The following is a 15,578-nucleotide window of genomic DNA, read 5'->3' as shown; positions in this document are numbered from 1 at the left end:
TGAGATATAATTTTGCAGTTTCACATAAACCTAAATCTATCCCACCACCTGACCCGGCACCACTCACAGGTGCCTCCCTGAGACATGAAACTCAGGTTCATGCAAAAGCCTGTATGCACACGTTCATAGCATCTTTCCTCACCATCTCCAAACACCAGAAGCAAACCCCAAATGTCCTCCACTCAGTGAATGGATCGATGACTACGGCATATCCATAAAGTATTATACAGGTTTTCTAAAAAGGGAAACATACTGATACCCACAACAGCATCAAACTCAAATTTATTAGCCCCGTTGAAAAAAAGCCATCCATGACGCACCTGGGGGGCTCAGTCGGTTAAGCGTCCAACTTCGGCTCAGGTCACGATCTCACGGTTCGTGAGTTCTAGCCCCATGTTGGGCTCTGTGCTGACAGCTCAGAGCCTGGAGCCTGCTTCAGATTCTGCATCTCCCTCTCTCTCTGCCCCTCCCCCATTCATGCTCTGTCTGTCTCTCAAAAATGAATAAAAAATGGTAAAAAAAAAAAAAAAAAAAAGGAAAGAAAAAGAAAAAAGCCACCCAGAAATCTGCAAGCTGTAGGAGCTCATTTATACCGCGTTCTTGGAAAGACAAAACAGACACAGAAAACGGGTCACTAGCTAGCCGTGGTGGGCGTGGAAAGAGAGGCTGACTAAAAAGGGGCATGGGGGGAATTTGGGAGGAAGTGGAACCTGTTTTCTATCTTGTCCCATGGTGGTGACAACACATGACTACGTGTTTGCCAAAATTCATAGATCTTTCCTCTAAAACAGATGATTTCTTTTTTATGCGTGAGTTCTATCTAAATTAACTTGTCTAAAAAGACCTATAGGCTAAGAACAACCAGAGGTCAGAGAGAGCTTGGGTCCTTGGTGACGTCAGGGAACTGCATACTCTCCCTCTCTTCGGCGGAGCCATCAGAGTGGACTTTTCAGTCGTGTGCACTTGGACATCGTCTCTAACCGACACAGTTGACATGCTGATTTGGGCCTCATCTTGCACACTCGTCTTAGATAATTCCTCAGTCCCCAGTGAGTTTGGTGCCTGGTCTCTGGATTCGGCTGCTTAAACAGCCACGAGACACCTGCCTACAAGTCCATTTTCATTAGCAGACGGGATCATAAGGGACAGGGAAGCACTGAGTGATCATCATCTGTCACTGCCACCGCCATCATCGTGTGAGCAATTAGCACATCACCCGGCAAACGACATAGTTCGCCATTAAGGAGTGAAATCAGCTGCAGAGAGAAAGACAATCAATTATCTTGCACCTTTTGGAAAATCATGCTGAACCACTGCGGCAAAACTAGCAATTAATTCTTTACTCGCCATGCTGGTGAGTAACAGCGTCCAGCTCCGTAGACACCTTCCGACCTGGCGCTGCATTTCAAGAGGTTCCTTCCCGCGAGAGCCTCTCCCGCCAAATACCAAATACTGAATTTCTTAAAGACCCTGTGAATGGTATTAAACCAGAGGTTTTAAAAAGACAGATACGTGGATATGAAATCCAGCTGAATTTCGGCACAATCTTGTAAAGTAACCCAAACTGTAATCAAACAACTATCATAACCCCCCTCCCCCCAAACCTCCTCCTTTAAGTCTGTGTCACTCAGGTGCTTCCTGGCACAGGCGACAGAAACCCCAACTCCAAACAGTCTCAAAGAACAAGGGAAAACGTGACGTACTCAAGCTATGAGAAGTCCAGAGGAGAGGAAGGCAGGGCCCCATTCAGGACGCCGGCGAGCTGGCCAGGACGTTCGTTCCTATTTCTCAGTGTTCACTTACCTTCTTTGGGCTCCGATCTCTAGAAATGGAGAGAGAGCAACAGAAAGAGTAGCTATGTGGGTAAATATAACATAGTATTGTTTCCCCAAAAAATGCTTAAACGTGTTTGACAGTTGAAAGCAAAAACGAAAACCAACACATTGGCTGAGGGAGACTTTAACGTCTGCAAACAGAGCGTGTAAGACAGTTGTGCATAGAGAGACCCACGGGGAGATGAGATCCCTATATTCAAATTGAAGTTGTAAAATACTGACTCTAATTAAACCGTGAAAAGTCAAGAATGTACTCTGCAATCCCTACAGCAACCATTAAGAAAAAGATGCAAAGAGAGAGAGTCAAAACCAAAATAAATAAAATGAAAAGCTAAAATAGACTCCAATAAACCAAAAGAAGCCAGGAAAGAGGAAACAAGAGAAACAAAAAAGAAGCAAACTGGGGAAAAATGTGTGCAAAATGGTAGAACTCAATCCACACTCACCGATAATGAAGTGACCTACAACACACCGATTATAAGACGGAATCTCTCAGACGAGGTTCTACATGATGACTTAAGGACACGCTCTCTACATAATGACTCCGGTAAATAAAAAGAGAATGGAAAAAGCTATACCACGCAAACACTAATCCAAAAACGAAAGTAAAAAGCTGACTGGTTCTATTAATATCAGACAAGACAGACATCAGGATGTTACCAAAGACAAAGAGGAATAATACATCCATAAAAGACTCAATTCACCAAGAAGACCTAAGAATACCATATGTGTGTGCACCTGTCTACAGAGCTTCCAAACACAGGAAAGAAAACCCAACAGACTTGAAAGGAGAAATACACAGACGCCTGATTGCAACTGGAGACGTGAGCAGTCCTTTCCCCGCCACAGACAGGCCGGGGAGACAGGAAATGGGCCGGGGGTTAGAAGAAATGAGCAAGGCGGTGGGCCATCTGGATCTAATTGGCATTTATGGAACACTCCACCCAGCAAGCACAGAACACACATGGAACATTCACCGAGAAAGACCACATCCTAGGCCATAAAATAAATCCTAATTAATGTAGATAAGTGAAGTCAGACCAGGTATGCCTCTGGACGTAATGAAATTGAACCAGAAAGCAATCACAGAAGAGTAACAGGAAAATTTCCGGCTACTCAGAAATTAAACACCATGCTCCCAGCCAATCCACAGGTAAAAGAGTAATGCTCCAGGGAAGCTAGGAAATATTTTCAGGGGCGCCTGGGTGGCTCAGTCGGTTGAGCAACCGACTTTGGCTCCGGTCATGATCTCACGGTTTGTGGGTTTGCTTCAGATTCTGTACATCCATCTCTCTTTGACCCTCCCCTGCTTGCACTGTCTCTCTCTCTCAAAAATAAATTTTAAAAACATCAAAAATTTTTTTAAAAAAGAAAATATTTTCAACTGGGTGAAAATGAAAATACGATCTATCAGAATTGGTGGGGTCCGTCCTCAGGGGGAAACTCAGGGCCCTGAACGCTTACAATAAAGGAAGACAGGCTCCCAAATCAATCCCCTGGGCTGCCGCAGTAAGGATCTAGAAAAGAAAAAGCAAAACACAAACCCATACCAAGTGAGTCTCGCCGAGTCATTACGTGTCACCAAAACGTTCTAAGCAGGTCAGTTCTTGCAGAAATAAAGGCATGGCAGCAGTTTCTCTGCTTCGAGGTCTTCAGTGACAATTACCCGCCGGAAGAATGCTTCCTAAGCGTCCCCGACTGACCGTGGCCGACATCCCCAACCATCACCTTCCCGTCTCCCAGCAAAGCGTTCCAGCTGCGGCGGCCTCCCCCGCTTGCCCTCCTGTTCCCTCCGCGTGTGCCACTGCCCCAGGGTCCCTGCCCTGCTGTGTCCGGAATCCGAACGCTGCCCAACGTCTCCACCCTCAGTGCTGCGTCCTGAACGCTGAATCAAGGTGCTGTTTTAGGCGTCGTATACGCAGTGTGGTCTAGTGTTTCTGATAATCCTATGACGTAGGTACTAATAGTTTCTACATGTTACGTGTGAGGAAACAGAGTCGCCGACCACCAAATAGCTTGCCAAAGATCACACAAGTCATAAAAAGGGGAGCAATTGAGTGAACCCAGAGAGCATGGGTCCTGAATGAATGCCCTTAGCCACACCCCTCACAGTTGTAGCCACACCCCCACAGTCGTAGTCACACCCCCTCATTGTCATAGCCACGCCCCCTTACGCTCGTGGCCACACCCCTCACGGTCAGCCTCCGATCTGGGCACCCAGGACATAGCGGCCTCTGTAAGTTCTGCCTTGAATTTCAAGTGTTCGTGTCCTTATTTTAGCTTTCTTACCAGACCATGAGTTCTCAGAGCTCAAAGGCCACATCATATCAACTTCCTATGGAATCAAATTCAGGCTTAATATATAACTGTGGGGTGAGGGGAGGGAGGGGAGGTGTATTGATTAGGGCTCTCCAGAGAGAGACAATTAGCTCATGTGATTATGATGCTGAGAAGTCAGGAGATACAACGCAACGTCCGCCTTTTTTCTCTTGTTAAAAAAACTTTAACATTTATTCATTTTTGAGAGAGAGACACAGGGTGTGAGCTGGGAGGAGCAGAGAAAGAGAGTATGAGTGGGTCAGGGGCAGAGAGAGGAGGAGACACAGAATCGGAAGCAGCTCCAGGCTCTGAGGCGTCAGCATAGAGCCCCACACGGGGCTCGAACTCACAAACCGCAACATTGTAACCTGAGCTGAAGTCACATGCTTAGTCCACTGAGCCAACCAGGTGCCTGTCTTCTTACAACCACCTCCTCCATCTGCCCAGTGAAATTTTTCTATTTCAATTTTGTTTATTTATTTATTTTGTGAGAGACAGAGACAGCACAAGTGGAGGAGGGACAGAGAGAGAGGGAGAGAGGAACGTAAGCAGGGATTCCTAAAATCCCTAAAATCGTGAGATCGTGACATGAGCTGAAACCAAGAGTCTGATGCTTAACCGACTGAGCCACCTGGGCACCCCTGGAATATATATATATTTTGGAATATTTTTTAAATGCGTACATAACCTCACAGAAGCTTCAGCTCCGGCCTGGCACCAGCAACCTTCGGGTCACCTACACCCCTGCCCACAAGCCCATCGACATAGCAGACCGGGCACGGCACACCTCACCTCTGCAGTCCTTCCGCCGCCGTCCCTCGAGAATTAGTTTGTTGTAACTATCCACAGAGCATCGACTGCACACCAGATGCTCTTCCAAGCCCTGGGGGTGGAGCTGTACGCAGGTATGTGCCTTCCAGAAACTTCCCTTCTGGGGGGAGGGGGGGACACACAAGCACACGAAAGGGGAGGGCGTTGAGCATCGTGGTAAGTGCTTCAAATAAAATACGATGCTATTTGTTGTTCTTGCCCCGGAGGTGGGGAGGGCATGGACGCATCGCTGTAGCTGAGGGTCTGAGAAGAACATTCTAGCTGAAAGCTGGTGGTTGGGCTGAGCCCTGAATGTCCTGAGGGATCCGGGCACGCGGAGCTGTGAGGGAGGAGCCGATGAGGGAACGCGGGGTCCCTAAGATGAGCCCAGTATTGATGAGAACTAGAAAGACTGACGTGGCCAGAAGACGCGAGCAAAGGAGGGAGGCCAAGAGGAGGCTGCAAGCAGGCTGCAGAGACCATGAAGGTGCAGGACTGAATCCAGCGGGGACCGGGAAACCACCGGAAGGTTCAGACAGGCGGGCACTTGAGTTGTTTGTGTTTTCACAGGATTGCTCTGGCTGCCGTGTGGATGGTAGACTGTTGGAAGGCAGGGTGTCCCTGGAAGCAGAAAATATCATTTAGAAGCTTCTGGAGACATCCAACCAAGAGGTAATGGCAGCCTGATCAGGGGCGGGGGGGAATGGGATGCAGAGAGCTAGGATACTCAGGATGTACTTTTGGAAACAGAGTGATGGGGAGGTAACAGTGACACGGATGAGGCCAAGGAGGGGCTCTGGGAAACCAACGCTGACTCCTGGGGGTGTGGTTTGAGCAGCCAGGCAGGTGGTCACGTGACTTCAGAAGACTGAACCTGGAGAGGACAGGGCTGGTGGCAGCCGAGGACTGGCCAAGGGGAGGGAGGTGCGGAGCCCACGAGAAGCCCAGAATCCATGGATAACCAGCCCCTGTTCTGCCAGGGCCCAGAGTGTCCGCAGGGGTGACTGCCAGGGCCCGAGGGCAGACTGGAACCCACCGCCACCCCGCCGCCACCATGTTGGGGGCCCTTCAGGAGCAGCCTGGTCACTGGGGAGACTCACGGGGTGTCGTGAGAAAGTGGGAACAGGTCTGCCTTCGGGAGCCCCAGCAGCTGGGCTCTGAGGCAGAGGGAGAGGTGTGGGGGCCCCAGGGGGGTCTCCTGGAGGCCTCCCGACTGGTGTCGCAGGGCTGAATCACAGCGGTCCACGCTGTGGGCTGGCCAGGCTCTCGAGCATTCACCCGCCGCCCACAAGAACCACTTCAGAACTAAAAATGTCCTTGTTGAGTTTCTGGTTTGTAAGTTGAAGGGGATGGAAATACCCACTTCTCCGCTGGCTTGTCTCCCCCCAGGCACCCCGGCCCCCTGCGGGGGCTCACCCGTATCCATTTGTTTTCAATGCGCTGCTTTGCTAAGCGTCCGTGGAATGCACCTCCCTTGCCAACGGCGCTGGGACAGAACAGAGAGGCAGCTGACCGGACAGTCACTTCCTTAAAAGTCACTTTTTAAAAAAACAAGGAAGTTTGTCTCCACCCTGCTCAGCCATCACCGATCTGTCCCGTTACCTTTTCTTCTGAGACCTGAGGGCCCAGACCGACCTTGGAGCACTCGCATCCCAGCCCAAGTCTGTTCTGTAATCAAGTACCTTGGAATTCAATCAATCAGACATTATTCTGGCGAGTGGACAGGACCAAGGGGGAGGGGCGAGCTCATTAACACTGTCCCCTTCCAGATGACGGGAGTCTCATCGGGCTGGACTTTCTACCTCTCACTTGACCTCCAAGAAGATAATCTATAGTTACATCTTCAAAACCAACAAAAAAAGGCTATTTTCCTTGGAATGTAGCTGGTCATACAGCTAAGCGATCGCTGTGCATTCCTGCTCCGAAAATGTTCCAGTAACTCCTGGGAGGGAAGAGTTTAAGGAACTCCCAGCTGCTGGGTTCCACCCCAGCCTGGCCTCCTGGCGCAGAGCCTCCGGCCCCCCCGAGAATTCCAGAGAAGACAGGTTAGCTCGGATTGAGATTTCTAAAACAAAGTTACAGTACCACCAACTGTCTAATGGGAGTGTCAGCTGCTCTAAGGGATGATTTTGCTGACCTTGTCTGGTGTTGGGGGGATGGCAGAGAGGCCCCCCGCGTGCACGTGTAAACACGGGCACAGAAATGGGGGTGGCCGTGTCAGGACGCAGAAACAGAGCTCAGCGCCCTGGCGGTGGGGACGGGGGACAGCCACATCCAGCGATGGCTAATGGGAATTACCTGAAACGTCCACGTGTGCCACAGAGACAATCATCTGGGTCACAGAACAAAGATACATTCGTAGTCAATGTGTTTTAGTCCAAATTACTTTATTTCCTTATCCCTAAATTTTGGATGTCTATAAACCACACTTAAGAAATTGCCTAGCCCAGAATGTGAAGAATTTTTGGAAATAGAGTTTTTATGTCCTGAACTCATCTATTTGTCTCACACTTAACAACTGCAAGTGGTTCATCCACTAAATAAAAACATACCACTTGTGCAACGATTAAAAATCCTATTTCCTGGGGCTCAATAGATGAAGTGTCTGACTCTTGATTTCGGCTCAGGTCATGATCTCATAGTTTCTGAGTTTGAGTCCCACATCGGGCTCTGCACTCACAGGCTCTTTAGAATCTCTCTCCCTTTCTCTCTCTCTCTCCCCCATTAGATCTCCTGAATCCTGAACATAGTCTCTTACAGGTTACTTTAAACTAGTTACTTACTATTATTGATGTTAATACGCTGGCTGCATGGGTAACATTTATGAGCCTGTTCCTCTTCTGCACCTTCATCAGATTATTCCTAGAATAGCAGGGACTACCCGTAGTGACTTCCCCCACGCACGTACTCAGAGATTACCAGAGTGTGCCAAGTGGTAACTAGAAAGAGGAAATAATACCATTTCTAATCTATTTAAACTAAACGATAGTAAACCTACTGAAAGAATACTCTTCTGAAATCATTTGGTTTAGCGTCCAAACCATATCCTGTAATGGGGGACGGTGGGTTGGCCAAAGTCCACTTGAGAACTAGGGTAGGGGCAGGGCAAAACTTTCCCAATGTATACACTCATGATTTGAGGACAATCTTTCCAAAATCATTCGGAAGATCAGAACAAAATACTTCTTTAGCACACAAAGCGCTCAGAAGGGTGCTGTGTGAGGAATAAGCTGCTGATTATAAACCAGCAGAGCAGACTGATGCTTACTGTATAGACCGTGCAGCGCGTTACTCAGACCCACAGGAACAGCCGTGACATAGATGGGAAGGAAGACCGTTACTGATCCATCCAACAGTAATACTGTGTCTACAACCCGTCTTTCTTTCCTTTCAAGTAGGAAAATAATCTTGAATCTGTGCAGCTGCTGGGCTGAACAGATGAAGGAACGCGGAATCCAAGACCTCAGAGAACCGTGGAAGAGGCAGCAGAGCAATAGGGTTTCCCTGTTCTGGAAGAGGAGAACATGTATCTGAAACCATTTTGTTTTTTTGACATTTTTAATACAGACATATTCTTTGTTTGATCTTAGACATTTTGTGTCTGCACTCGTAATGAGGAGCTCCTCCATCGGGCTGTGCCAGGTAACGCACTGTCCTGGTAGAGGGAGGTAGGATTGTCACCCTTTCTTCACATCTGTTTATCACCGTTGTCTTCATCATCCGAGACATCACCTTCATCAACGCCACCATCACCGTCACCACCATCACCTTCATCACCATCACTATCATCACCGCCATCACCAAAATCATCACCATCACCATAGTCACCATCAGCACCGCCATCACCATCATCATCACCGCCATCACCATCATCATCACCGCCATCACCAAAATCATCACCATCATCACCATAGGCACCATCAGCACCGCCATCACCATCATCATCATCAACAGAGACATCTTCATCATGATCACAAACCTCACCTTCATCATCATCTTCATCACCATCATCTTCATCATCATCTTCATAGCAAACACAACACAGCAACCGTATGCAGACCTTGTTCAAAGTGCCGACGTACAGTAATTCATCACATCCCTACAACGGCCCCGTTGGAGTACATGCGATTTTTGGGGGGGAAGAGAGAGAGAGCACCCATCCACAAAGGGGAGATGCAGAGAAAGAGGGAGAGAGAATCTCAAGCAGGGTCCACGCTCAGTGCAGAACCTGACGTGGGGCTCAATTTCATGATCGTGAGATCACTGAGCTGAAGTCAAGAGTTAGACGCTCAACCGGCTGGGCCACCCAACTGCCCCTGGCACGTGGGACTATTAACTGCTGCTTTGAGGGAAAATGAAGCCCAGCGAGGTGACGTCCGTTCCTAAAGTCACACGATGATGTGTGAGGAGGGGAGTGAAGATTTACACGAGGAAGTCCTACTCCGGCTCCCACATTCCCAGCCACGGCACTGTACGGCCACTCCGTGTCCTGAGATTCCAAACGAAAATGGTTTGCAAAAAACAAGTGTACATTTTTAAAGCCTACCCTACCTTGCTGCCCTGTGCCACTCGTGTACACACGTGGTGATCAGAGCCTCACGTGCCCCTGGTGACCACCTGTCCCTCTCTCCTTTCTCATGCGCACATCTCAGGCTCGCAGGCTCTTACACGCGCCACCGAAGGGGGGATTTTTAAGCACGTGTGACGGTTGAAAGACTTTGGAAGCCTTCCCGTCTCGTGGCGTCTTCCCTGTAAAAGAAGGCTTCTTTCTTTAACATAAAAAGCCCTTTCCGTTCTGTCCCTGCTGCGCCCTTACCGACAGCCCCTGCCGGCTCACCACAGTCGTCAAGCATGGGAGGGGTGGGCCGCGGTGCCCAGCAGACTCTCATTGAGAGAAATCGTGCCCCTCACGCTTTGCTCTGCCTGAAATTAAGTCTGAGGCGCCTTACGAAGACTTTGTAATTTGTGAGTCCATGTGGAACAAGAAAACAAAATCACCGTGCAGTGCAAGTGTTTGCAACCATTTACAGGGCGCGCCGCTCCTTCGATTTGAGGGGAAATGTGATTGGAGGCACTTAAATGTAAACTCTTGGCAGGGACTCAAGAATGACGAATACAAGAAAACAGAAATGTAACGAGTAGGCGGCAAGCCCTCTCCATATGTCCCTTTCCCAGCACACTTGAGTTAAGAACTCCATAAAATGTGTCACCAGAGAGGTTATGCCGTCCTTGCGTAGGAAAGAATTCTTGCTACATTTTTTTTGCGCCATGTTACCGAAGCCAAACATGAACTAATACACAAGTACACGTAGTCACCACTATACAGTCAAGCCACTGACGACTCAAGCTGCGTACACCTCTGCACTTTGGTCTTCTTCAAGGTTGAAAGACATCGGGAAGAGGAACACGGTATCGAGGAGAAAAAACAACTTCGTGGAGGATGCCGAAACCAGAAAAAAAAATACCAAAAGAGTGACGAAATCGGACATCGGGGCTGGGGGTGGGAGGGCCGGATCGTCGCCAGCCCATCTGACGGACGCAAAAGGAAAACGTGGTGCAGCGGGGGAGGAGGCCGGCAGTGCCTCTGGCTGCAGGCACAGCTGTATCCAGGAGCTCAGGCGAATGGGCGGGAGACCCTGTCCCACAGCCCAGCCCTCCTGCGTCCACCTGACTGTCAGCCCTGCTCCGTGTGCTGGAAAGATGTGGGAAGCCGTTAGCAGGCCCGGGCGTGGGCTCCCGCCCTGACTCATCGTGATCACATCTCCAGACTAGTTTCTGATAAACATCGGAAAGATATCGTGAGTACTTAACTCTCAGTTATCAAGGAACGGGGAGAGTGCCTAATTAATTGAGGCGAATGAAAATAGAGGAGAAGGCGGGCACCTCACGGGGGAGATGCTACCAGAAAGGCACCCTGACTTGCTGCAGACAGTAAGAGGGGGAATCCTCAGAGTGACAGAAATTGTAGGAAACAAAAAGAAACCCAAGATCATTTATCGCCTGGTCAGGGAAGCCAGTTGTCAAACTGCATACACTGTAGAGGCTTCAGAACCCCCCCCCGAACGATTCAGAACTGGCTAACGGAGCACCCGTACTCCTCAGGATGGCCTAGCAGTGAAGAGAAGGGGTGCGGTCTCCAGGCGCCGAGCCGCAGGGGCTCCGGGAGAAGCTGCAGGGAAAACAGAACCGTCAGCACAACTTGACACCCGTGGCGTAAAACACGCAGACAGACACATGCTCTCTCTACAGAAGTGTTTGTGGAGTCACAGGAATGTTCTGGAAGGATGGGCAGAGAAGAGAATACGCCTCTGGGAATGGAGGAAGGGCAGAGGGTCGGAACGCTCCTATGTGACGTCTCACTCCTTCCGAGAACACGGAGCTGGCACACGACGTGAGTCGTTAAAATCCCATTTTGTACAAGCGTCGCACACACAGGAGGACGTTTCCTTCTACGACCCGGGCCGCTACCCGCTCACCGAATGTCCAGTTCTTCGCTCCTGTTTTTCCAAATACGCGGAGTCCGCCCTTCCGACGTTCCAGAATTTGAGATCGACGGCAGAGAAGCCGTCTCTCCTCCCAAACCACACAAACCAGGAGTGTCCCCTGCTTCTGCTTATGAGCAGAGAACAAAGACCATCCTCTACCAAGGCAGAGCCTTCAAACTCGCAGATGGTGTTCGGGGGGCCCCGGACCCCCCTTCGCTTCTACATTTAGCGTGAGGTTCTTCAGATGAATGACCGCTTGTTTGCGGAAGCGTCCCGGCCGCGTGGCCTTCTTCAGTCAGAAGCGGGTCTGTGTCTGGACAACCACGAGGCCCGACTCTGGATGATGCGGTGGCCCTTGCGGGAATGAGCCGCCAGCATTTCCCCCGCGGCGAGCGAGAAGGGACGCGGGTGAGCGCGAGGCCGGAGGACCCGCATCCTTGCGCAGCGCCCGCGTCACACGTGCGCCATGCGGTGAGCCCCGCGGGCGACGGCACTCGGCCCGAGAGCATCTGTACCTGCTCTCGGTTATGGGGGGCGGGGGGCGGGAATCGACGCAGAGGACCAGGCAGTGGGGACCCTGCTGCACAGATCAGACTTCTGCGGAGGATTTCCTCTGAGAAACGAGCCCAGTACTAGGAAGGATGGTATTTTCAGCATTCGTGTGTGTCTTGTTCCCACTGCCCCCCACCTCCCCCGTGCACCTGCTCATCTGCACCAGGAGATCCCTAACTCACTCTCTGCCTCCAGGCCAGAAAGAAAGGCTTGAGTCACCCGATGGAAAATCAAAATAAGGCTCCGATGTGTTTTGCTTGCACTCCGTGTAAGGGGAGGATGACCTGGTGCAACAGATCCACAAGGGAACCCCTGCCCTCTGCCTTCGGCTGGGATCGCAAGGAGCCGGGGGTCGGCCCTGGGCGGCTCGGGGGCCGCAGCTGGGGCTGGTGTCCGGGGAGCTGTGTGAGGGGCCGGTTCTCGGAGGCCAGGAAGAGGCTGGACAAGTCAGGGGAGACGCCACTTCTGGGACAATGACTTTTCCCAAAAGGGAAGGCACGAAGGGCCACTAATCACACGAGCAGTTGAGCAACAGCAATTAGTCATTAGGAAACACAAATTAAAACCACAGCGATCTCCCTCTACGCACAGCCCAGGATGGCGACAAGTACACAGCCTGACTCCCCCGGACGTTGGCGAGGGTCTGGGAGGCTCTGAGCTCACACCCGTTGCCGGGGAGGTGAGCTGAAGACCGCGGGCGAGATGGGCCGTGTCTGCTACAGTGACGGAGGAAGGGGGGGCGCCACACAGCCGGAGAGCCGGGGGGTCTGCCCCCGAGGCCACGCGCCTGCCTCTCGAGGACAGCCCTTTCCACAGGGCGGGAGTGAGGGCTCCCGACTGTGAGATCTTCTGATTTGGGGGGGATTTGGAGAAGCTGGAACCTCTAAATGTTTTGTAAAGCCTGCATATGGTTCACTCCGGGTTATTCTGAAAAGATGGGTGACGCCAGGCGTCTCTGTGCAGAGAGTGGCGCTGGCCGCCCCGCAGGTGCTCCAACGCCGCCCGGTCCCCCGTTCCCTCCACGCTCGGGGTTAAGCACCCTTCAACAGACCTGAGCCTCGCTGGGCATCACCTTGCTGAGCGCCCGCCCACCTGCTCCGGCCTCTTACACGGTGCGCGAACTGCACAGGGCCCCTCCCCCATCTCTCCAAGCCATACAAAAGGGTGTTCTAGAAACAGGTGAAGACGTCCCTGCTCCAGGAGGAGAACGGCACTTGAAACTCAGCCAAAGGCACTGTCTGCTTTTAGCTTTCCTGATAAGTTTGCATCCCTTGTGGAGTTAAATGTTGCTCAGATTTATAATAGAAAGCAATTAACAGACACATTCACCGCCTTCAGCTAACGGCTCCCTTCGAAATGCGCTGTTTCTAAAGAAGCAAATGAAAGCCAGGCCTCAGAGATCATTGTGTGAGGCAATGCCTTTTATATCTTTTTAAAAATGATTACAGAGAAATTTGCTTTGCCAAAAAAGCCAACGCCCAGTACACTTGGACTTTATTTTCCTGGCATTCTTCAGTCCCTTCATTTTTTCGCAATTAGAGAAATATTTGATGATGATAGCAGCCCACTTTGGGGCCAGGTTATCCCCTTCCCTGCCCCTCCCTCCCCGCCCCTCCAACCCTTCCACACTTCCCAAAACTGCCTCCCTGTGGGGAAATTTAAGCTCTGACCCCTACAGCTTACTTTTCCTGGCTGCACGTTGTCTTGATCTGAATGGCAGAGTCTTATCCCAAGTCCTCCTGGTGAAAAGTAGAGCATGTTTCAAGTCACGGCTGAGGCCCAGCAATCCGCACACTGGGTGGTAGAACGGGGCTCAGGTGCGCGCCCCAGCTGGGCCTCCTGCTGGCTGACCGCCCCCCCTGCAGCCTGTGGACCCTGTTTCCTCCCCCCTGCAAAATGGAGAGAACTGTGTTTACTCCAAAGGGCCGTGCTCTGGACTGAGAGAGGCTGCACTTCCAAAGTGCCTGAGGCACGGCCCCCACTCGGCCAAGAGCAGTGTCGCCCCCCACCCCCACCTCGTCGCCTTGGGGCAGAAGGTCCCCATGCCCAAGGCCCCGCCCGTCCACATCCAGCCCCAGGAGCCGGGCCCCTCCTGGACCCTCACGTCCCAGGTGACGGACGGGCAGTGTGCTCTCACCCCCGGCCTCGCCTGGGACCCTCTGGCCCAGCGCTCCCGAGCCACCTTGCTACCTTGGTTGGTTCTCTTTTCCAGGCCTGAGCCCCCAGCCGAGAGCTCCGTGAGCTCCCAGCATCCCAACGTCCCCGTTTGCACAAGAGAGCCGGCGTCAGCCCGCGGCTCGCACCCCAGGACCTGACTAATACACTTGATATCAGTGTTTACACATTCTTTGTTCTCAGCCAAGCTGGCCACCCCCCCTCCCCCCAACCACACGGGATGCAACAGCCAACGGGCACGCCCTTGGCAAGGTCCCGTGAACTTGTCTTGTGAATTTACGACGGTCCGAACAGCCAGGCCTGGTCGTCCTCTGGCCATAAAGTGAGCACCAGCAGAGACGGTCCGTGAAGGCGGTGCCTAGCTCCAAAGGCACCTCCCTCCCGAGCACAGAGACAGACCCGATTCTTCCAGAAGAATGGCCGGGAAAGGCTGCCTCGGGAGACTCCGAGCAGCCCACACGTCTACATGCTGAAGACAGCATCTCAGGAGGCGGGATGCTCAGGAGCCCTGAGGGACACAGTCCACTTGCATCGAGTCAGGCGCGCTGTGGTCCCAACGCCAGAAGTCACCAGGCCCTGGGGACAGCGCCCTGTATGACTCTCATAGCGCTGTCTCCCTAAATCCGGAAGAAACCCAGTCTGTGTGTGTAAGACCACGGCCACTGGAAAAACAAGCCGATCCACACACATCGGACGCCGGTGCGGGACACGGCTTGTTCCTCCTTCACAGACACACCCCTGTGCGCCCCTCGGGTGGCGGTCGGGGCCCCACTGCCCCGCCCCGCTGCCGTGCACGGACCCAGTGCGAGACCCTTCTCCCAGGGAGAAGGGAAGGTGGTGGCGGGCAGCACAGCCCTGCCCCCTGGAGAGCCAGGCTGGGACGAGCCCGAGCCCGGCCAGGAGCTGCTCCGGGGGCGTCCTAAGCAGCACGTCGCCCCGTGGGCCTGGGCTCTCAGCGGCCGCTGGTCCATCCAGGACGACGCGAGACGTGTGGCCCAACTGGCCGCCCGCGTTCAGCTGGGGACACGCGGGAGCACCTGTGTAAGATGATGAGGATCAGGAGTCGGCGTGGCAGTGCCCACACTGCGCATACGGCCGCCTTCCAGACCTGGCTGACCCTCGGCGCTCTGAGGTCACGGGGCTCCTGTTATTTCCACCCACACGAACCCAAGAAAATGTAAGCAGAATGGCTATGCCAGCGCCCTGTTCCCACAGCGCCCTTCACGCCCTGCACTTGACGTCCGGCCGGCGGCACTCACACCCGACGGCTGCCTCCTGCTTCCCCTGGGAGGCCTGTCACCGGCTCCTCTCTCCAAGGGGGTGGGGGGCACAGAGCCAAGGCCACCGCTGTGCCTCTAAGGTGGGCCACATGCAGCACATGGCCCCCGGTCCCCACAACCAG

At 52.4% G+C, this 15,578-nt stretch overlaps 1 long non-coding RNA gene across 5 annotated transcripts; it reads left to right on the top strand.

Annotated features, from left to right (window-relative positions):
• The first annotated feature begins 4,010 nt into the window (after nucleotides 1–4,010).
• Nucleotides 4,011–8,739, top strand: LOC115278393. Of its 5 annotated transcripts, XR_003902861.1 has the most exons (6): nucleotides 4,011–4,071; nucleotides 4,850–5,059; nucleotides 5,535–5,636; nucleotides 6,354–7,009; nucleotides 8,363–8,606; nucleotides 8,690–8,739. It is a non-coding gene; the product is annotated as an uncharacterized LOC115278393 (long non-coding RNA). The 5 variants fall into 5 exon arrangements; XR_003902859.1 differs by lacking the exon at nucleotides 6,354–7,009; XR_003902863.1 differs by lacking the exon at nucleotides 6,354–7,009 and having other exon boundaries at nucleotides 8,360–8,606.
• The last annotated feature ends 6,839 nt before the right edge of the window (nucleotides 8,740–15,578 follow it).

The sequence above is a fragment of the Suricata suricatta genome, chromosome 14, assembly GCF_006229205.1.
Source record: "Suricata suricatta isolate VVHF042 chromosome 14, meerkat_22Aug2017_6uvM2_HiC, whole genome shotgun sequence".
Taxonomy (NCBI): domain Eukaryota; kingdom Metazoa; phylum Chordata; class Mammalia; order Carnivora; family Herpestidae; genus Suricata; species Suricata suricatta.
This window is presented reverse-complemented; position numbering and strand designations above follow the sequence as displayed.